The 7,580-nt window shown below is 41.4% G+C and overlaps 1 long non-coding RNA gene across 1 annotated transcript; it reads left to right on the top strand.

Moving 5' to 3' along the window:
• The first annotated feature begins 2,548 nt into the window (after positions 1 to 2,548).
• LOC116274978 lies at positions 2,549 to 5,432 on the top strand. Its single transcript, XR_004183866.1, has 3 exons — positions 2,549 to 2,865; positions 4,582 to 4,643; positions 5,345 to 5,432. It is a non-coding gene; the product is annotated as an uncharacterized LOC116274978 (long non-coding RNA).
• Positions 5,433 to 7,580: the final 2,148 nt, after the last annotated feature.

Here is a 7,580-nt window from a genome sequence, read left to right as displayed (position 1 = left end):
TCAGGTACAAGTGCCGTATGTCAGGACAACGGAGTAATTGAAGATGTCTCTGCCTTCAAAGAGCTCACAGTCTGTAGTTAGCTAATAAAAGATGGCTGGGGGCTAATGTAAGATAGAAGCTTTATTACACGGGTAAGCAAGACAGATACATACAGGTTACCACCGAACTCAAGACCACAGAGCCGATCAGTTACTGGCTAACAACTCACAGGTGCCTGAAATCAGCAGTTCTGAGTTCAGGGGATAAAGCAGTACTACTTTTCCTCTTTCTTTCTTTTAGCTCTAGCTGAGTCAGGCATTTTCCAGAAGCGAAGGTTGATGCTGAACTGCTGAAGCTGGAGGAGCCAGATGAAAAACAGCATGGTGAGGAGGAGTATCAGGCTATGACACACATGTTATTTTGGAAAAACTTTTCATATGATTATTTATTTTTCTAATCCACCATTTTTGGAATAAGCTGAGATTAGCCCAACTAATGTTAACATCAGTTCTAGGCTTGAATCCAAACAGACTTTTCAAGATCTCTAAATTCCTTCAGAGATGCTTAGAGGGATAGAATCCAGCTGAATCATAGTCTCCCAACCAGCTCTTCCTTACCCGTGGTAAGTACCCTCATTCTTTTTTTTTTTTTTTTTTTTTTTGAGATGGAGTCTCGCTCTGTCACCCAGGCGGGAGTGCAGTGGCCCGATCTCAGCTCACTGCAAGCTCCGCCTCCTGGGTTCACGCCATTCTCCTGCCTCAGCCTCCCGAGTAGCTGAGACTACAGGCGCCCGCCACCTCACCCGGCTAGTTTTTTGTATTTTTTTTAGTAGAGACGGGGTTTCACCGGGTTAGCCAGGATGGTCTCGATCTCCTGACCTTGTGATCCACCCGTCTCGGCCTCCCAAAGTGCTGGGATTACAGGCTTGAGCCACCGCGCCCGGCCAAATACCCTCATTCTAAACATTTCCATCTCTCCTCACCCTCTCTGCCTCCATCAAAATTCCATCTCACTGTTGTGTCATCTCTTTAACATTGTATGTTCTTCTCAGAATCTGAGATACTAAATGCTACTAATAGGTATGAATTGGTTAATCTGGTACCTCCGCCAGGTAACATACATGTATTTTTACAGGAACTTTACCTGAGGTAGTTTTCTAAACCTCTGGTTAATGATTCTCATGGTGAGGATTTTTAAGTATTCTGGAAAATTAATGAAGAAAGTTGGGAAAATACTCCTAAAAGCACATCCAGCCAAGCCATTTGAATTCACTTATGTGTAGGGTAGGGTGGGTCACCTCCTGAGTTATCCAAATACATTCTGTGAGTTTGCATGAAACACTTCTCCTGAAAAGTAACTCACATGTTAACAATCTTGCTCCAGAAGATTCCTGTGCTCACCCAATGTTTGCTACAAGCCTAGGAGTGTGGCTGTCGTAGAATGCACTGTTAAATTGAGTTTAGACATTCATTTCCCTTTAGGGGAGAGCAAGATGTTCTGCTTAATGATGGTTGCCTTCCCCTGCATATGAGACAGGCAAGCCAATCACGATAACAAACAGCACCAAAATCTCAGAGGCTTAAAACAGTAAAGATTTGTTTCACATGACATTTAAGCAGCTCTTTTCCAACTGATGATTCAGAAAGCAGGTTCCTTTGATTTGGGGTTCTGCATAAATGGACAAGTCTGCACAAATTCACAGCTTACAAAGTTCCCCGGGCTTCATTTCTGAGTCAGGGGTGCAGAGAAGGAAGAACATGGAGTCAGAGGAGGTCTTAGAGGCCAGGACTGGAATGGGCAAATAATACTTCGACCCACATGTTGGTGGCCAGAACTCAGTCACGTGCACACCTGAGTGCAGAGGAGGCTGGGAAAGGTAGTTTCACTGTGTGCATGGTGAGGAAGTAACAGAGTAAGTGAGCGGAACCTGCCATACCGTGAAACCTGGAGGGCTAATGGAGAACTATGCATTCCCTCCAAACAGGCCCCTTACTCTACTGACCCCCAGCTGCAACAGACCACATCTGACCAGACTCCAGTCTAATTTTTAAACCACTCCCCCGGCGAGTTTCAGTTTATAAGACTAAAAGCAGGATCCTTGGAGAAATAAAGACTGAAGAGCTGGATATTCTCTTATGATAGATTCTTCTGACAAAAATTATCTTCAGTTTGAGAAAAATTATACACCTTTTAGTGCCTTTCACTTTCCCAGAAAACATGATTTTCCTCTTTAGAAATCAATTCCACTCCCCAAAACTATATCCATGGATACCTAAGGTCTGAGAACCATATGCAAATATAAGATATTTAGGCTTCTGGAGAAACCAGCCTCAAAGCTCCCTCCCTGTTTGAGTTTGATTAGCTTTCCCTGCTGTGTACCCACAGAATTTTTGTTGTTGTTGTTGTTTGTTGGCCACTTCACAGAAAACTACAGGCAAAGGAGGACTAATCCAAGGGATTGCAAAGACTCTTTGGTCCAGACATCAGTTTATCTAGGCAGTCACCACTGATGGTCCAAGTTCATCCACTTGGTCCTGAGAAAACCTTCTCAAAGTGCCTGGGGGAAAGTCCGTGGTTTCACTGAGACACCAATGAGGTGATGTCTGGTTTGTATTCAACAGGATAATTATTCAATAACAAATTATTAATTTATGCCAGAAACTAAAGTATGGATGCTGTCAAATTACAGCATGAATAATAGAGAAGACCACATCTTGGATGACACTTTGAGAATCTATAGAATTGATTCCCCCTCTCACCTGGCACCATCCGGGCAGAACCAAAGACCAGCTTGCCTGCTTGATCTGAGCAGCACAGAGTGACAGAGAAAACGACTGTTTTGTGAATGATCAACCTCACTCAAAGTTGACATTTTAACATTGCAGGTAAAGGTGAATTTGACTAGTGAAAATGTTACAAGCAAAAACTTTTTTGGAGGGCTTTAAGATTTAAAGGGTCTTTTTAGGTCACAAGCTTTTTATCTTTGAAATCTCTGGATTTAATGAGTACTTACTATTTGCCATGAAATATTCTAGAAGACTTTTTATTTTTTATTTTTATTTTTTAAGACAGAGTCTTGCTCTGTTGGCCAGGCTAGAGTGCAGTGGCACGATCTTGGCTCACTGCAACCTCCACCTCCAGGGTTCAAGCGATTCTCCTGCCTCAGCCTCCTGAGAAGCTGAGACCATAGGCGTGCGCCACCACACCCGGCTAATTTTTTCTATTTTTAGTAGAGATGGGGTTTCCCCATGTTGGCCAGGCTGGTCTCAAACTCCTGACCTCAAGTGATCCACCCACTTCAGCCTCCCAAAGTGCTGGGATTACAGGAGTGAGCCACCACACGCAGCCCGATTCTAGAAGACGTTAAATGGTTTATTCCATTGACTATTTAGAGTAATCCAATGACATAGATACAATTCCTGTCTCCATTTTGCAGATGAGGAAAATGATGTATTTGTTTAAGGTAGCACTAATAATACCTCATATTTGTATCAGGTACTGCAGGTTATAAAAATATTTTTACTTGCATTATTTCTTTTGATCCTTACAACAACATAAGAGATAGATGGAGTATGTCATATTTTTCCATTTTATAGATGAGAAAACTGACACTAGGAGGAGTTTAATTAGCTGATCAACATCCCTTAGGAAATGTTGGGACCAGGACTCAAATCTCAATCTCCTGACTTCCAACCTCATTGCTCTTTCTACTACAACACACTACTCTTTTGAGAAAAGCACTCGTAACACATTACTCATTAGAGAAAAGCCCTTTCTTTTCAAGAGAGTGGACTGAAGCAAAAAATTAAATGTGTAGCCTATCTTTGTACCTTTTAGTAGTGTCTACCCAAAGGTAATATGAAAAGAAAAGATAGACCATGCAAAATACTGTCTGAATAGTCACTTTCTTTGGTAGACAGAAGAGAATGTTCGTAGGAGAGTCAGCTCCGTTGGGTCCACCTATGAGCGCAAATGAATTGGACTCGATGTGGACCCACAAGCATTGAGCATATAGAGAACTCAGCAATAAATTTCAGAGCCCCACTGGGCAAAGTGCCTCACGCTTGTAATCCCAGCACTCTGAGAGCCTGAGGCAGGCGGATCACCTGAAGTCAGAAGTTCAAGACCAGCCTGGCCAACATGGTAAAACCCAGTATCTACTAAAAATACAAAAATTAGCCAGGCATGGTGGTGAGTGCCTGTAATCCCAGCTACTTGTGAGGCTGAGTCAGGAGAATTGCTTGAACCTGGGATGTGGAGGTTGCAGTGAGCCAAAATCGCACCACTGCTCCAGTCTGGGTGACAGAGTAAGACTCCATCTCAAAATTTTAAAAAAAATTCAGAGCCCCAGAGGTATGAAATTCTGAATAAAGTCTGCCTCCCCTCCTGCAAGAAGGTCTTTTCAACATCCCCAACCCAGAATGGTCTTCCTTCTTATAAATGTGTATCTCTCTCAAAGTCTACATCACACAATCTACTGCCTGAATGATATCTGAGTTTTATCACCTTCTATTTATCACAGAAATACATGTCTAGCCAGACTGATTATTAACTCCTCAAAAGCAAAAACCATGTCTCTCTCTTACTTTTGTATTCACCAGATGATAAGCACCATTATGAGGCCATATGAGTAACTGCTAAAACTTGAGGGATATTTCTAATGGTAAGAGTCATTCCATCAAAATACTAATATTATATGATTAAAACTAACCACTTATAAGCTTATCACACTGTATTGAGAATTTATTCTACAGAATTATGTTTCAGTGGGTATAATCTGACCCACGTTTTAGCCAGAGCTACATAATAAAGAAACATGTTTAAGACAGTTTCCCTGCATGTAGATAATATCATTTAAAACCTAGTACTAAATTTTGAACTCCCAGAAATGAGAGAATGAGAAGGCTGGTTAAATATTTGGTATTTATACATAGTACATAGAAGTAAATCATAATAAAGGTACATTGTAGACATTTTCATCCAGCAATTTTAATGAAAACAAGCCTTTAAATCTCTATTACTGTTTCAAGAAAAATGGCACTATTTTCACAACTTAGTTACCTAATGAACTGTGCATGTCTTTTCCTTTGTCTTGGAGGATGAGCAGAAATGAATAGGAGAAGCCATGCTTGGCAATAATATTACTGATTACTAGGACATCTTTTGTTACTGCCTTTACTATACAGACCTTGAATGATTTACACCTCAAGTTTGTGACCATCAATATATAAGAACATATAGTGGACAGCATAAAGAGGTTGATGGTCAGAAACAACCAGCAGAAAACCCTATTCATTTCAATTTATCACCCTAGGAACACAGGATAAGAACAAACAATAACTCCCTGTTCTTTATCTTCCACAGAAATGTCTTCCCATTATCTCTCTCCATCTGAGAACCAAGGCCATGTCCCTAGACATAAAAACCCACTTACTTGGGCAAAGCATCCTGGGTAACCAGAAGTCAGCATGCTAAACCTTTGTGTGGGTATATGCCTATTGTATGCACATCTGCCAAGATCTTAGGATGCCTGTAACTGCCAAATGGATATGGCTACATATTAAAGCTACTGTTCACAATCATACTCAATAGTACAAGAAATCATCCACAAGCAAGTTCATAACTGCAGTTCTTGACCTAACTAGTCTCTCTGACTCACTGGCATCATGAGCTTAGGAATATTTATGACCACGATCTAGAAATGCAAGTGGGAAGAAAAATAGACTTATTCACGAAGCCAGGGCAAATCCCAAGTCTAGAGAACGGAGGCTGCCTGCCAGCCAGCCACAGGAAAAGGGTACACAGTGACCAAGATCTTTATTTGCAAAACTGAGCTTAAAAACAAAACAAAACAAAAACAACCAAGATTCTGCTATCTGTTAAATACTTATCGACAAAGAAAAGTGGTGGAGAAGTCTAGCAACATAAGTGGAAGATTACAGGACAGAATGTTATTCCAACGTATCCTTGGGTTTAATTTAAAATGCGTGATCCACAAAGTTAGCTTAGTTAGGGGAAAGAGGGAACCCTGAGTTTAGACTCTAGTCCTGACTTTGCACAAACTTGTTAACAGCCTTAAGCATGTGAGTGAAACTCTGTGCCTGTGTTGCCTTACCCTTCAAATGATAAGACAATAGAATCATCTACGATAGTCATTTGTTATTTTTTTTTCTTTTTTTGAGACAGGGTCTCACTCTGTCACCCAGGCTGGAGTGCAATGCTGCCATCATGGTTCACTGCAGCCTCCACCTCCTGGGCTCAAGCAGTCTTTGCCACCTCAGACTCCTGAGTAACTAGAACTACAGGGATGTACACTACACCTTGCTAAATGTTTTATATTTGGAGAGGCGGGGTCTCACTATGTTGCTCAGGCTGACCTCAAACTCCTGGCCTCAAGCAATCCTCCTGCCTCAGCCTCCCAAAATGCTTGGATTTACAGGCACAAACCACTGTGTCTGGCCTCTGTTACATTTTTTAAAATATAATAATTATGCTTGTTGTCCAAAGGTTTGACAGTTTACCCAATGTTTACTTCAACATTTTGAGGTGGATGCCATAAAGTCCTACAAATTTCTTTTATTTCAATAGGTTTTTGGGGAACAGGTGGTGTTTGGTTATGTGAATGAGTTTAGTTGTTGTATTTGTCCATTCTTACACTGCTCTGAAGAAATACTCAAGACTGGGTAATTTATAAAGGAAAGAGGTTTGATTGGCTGACGGTTCAGCATGGTTGGGGAGGCCTCAGGAAACTTACAATCACGGCAGAAGGGGAAGTAAACACATCCTTCTTCACGTGGCAGCAGCAAGGAGAAGAAAGAGCTGAGCAAAGGAGGAAGTGCCTTATAAAACCATCAGATCTCATTAGAACTTACTCACTATCACAAGAATAGCATGGGGGAAACCACCCCCATGATTCAGTTACCTCCCACCAGTCCCTCCCACCACACATGGGGATTATGGGAACTACAATTCAAGAGGAGATTTGGATGGGGACACAGCCAAACCATATCAGTGGTGGTTTCTGAGATTTTAGTGCACCCATCATCTGAGCAGTGTACACTGTACTCAATGTATAGTTTTATCCCTCACCCCCCTCCCACCCTTTCCCAAAGTCCCCAAAATCCATTGTATTATTCTTATGTTGTTGCATCCTCGTAGCTTGGTTCCCACTTATGAGTGAGAACATACGATGTTTGGTTTTCAACTCCTACAAATTTTTATAGCCGGTTATGCCTTAAGTCCAGGATATTCTAAGACAGCATTTCTCAAAGTATGTGTTACAAAGTACAAGTCCAAAAATAATCCACAAAACAAAGGCTCTGTGATGAAATAGATTTGGAAAACACTGCATATCATAACTTCACTTTTGGATATTCAATATCTACTTTAGCATATTAGAGGTTCTGAGAAGTCCTGAAGTAAAGAAATCACAGCTTTGTTTAGCTCACACCCCTGAGTCCTACTGACTTCCTTCTGTGCCTCTTTGTCTGAAGTCTCTGTTTCTCCCTCTCTCTAAGCCTTAGAAGGCTGTTCTGCCTGCTTGCAGAGCAGGCCTGAAATACCAAGAAATTAACACATACCCAAGAACACTCCTTAACCA

The sequence above is a fragment of the Papio anubis genome, chromosome 5, assembly GCF_008728515.1.
Source record: "Papio anubis isolate 15944 chromosome 5, Panubis1.0, whole genome shotgun sequence".
NCBI classification, from domain to species: Eukaryota; Metazoa; Chordata; class Mammalia; order Primates; family Cercopithecidae; genus Papio; species Papio anubis.
The sequence above is the reverse complement of the archived record's forward strand: the minus strand, read 5'-3'. Positions and strand labels throughout refer to the sequence as shown.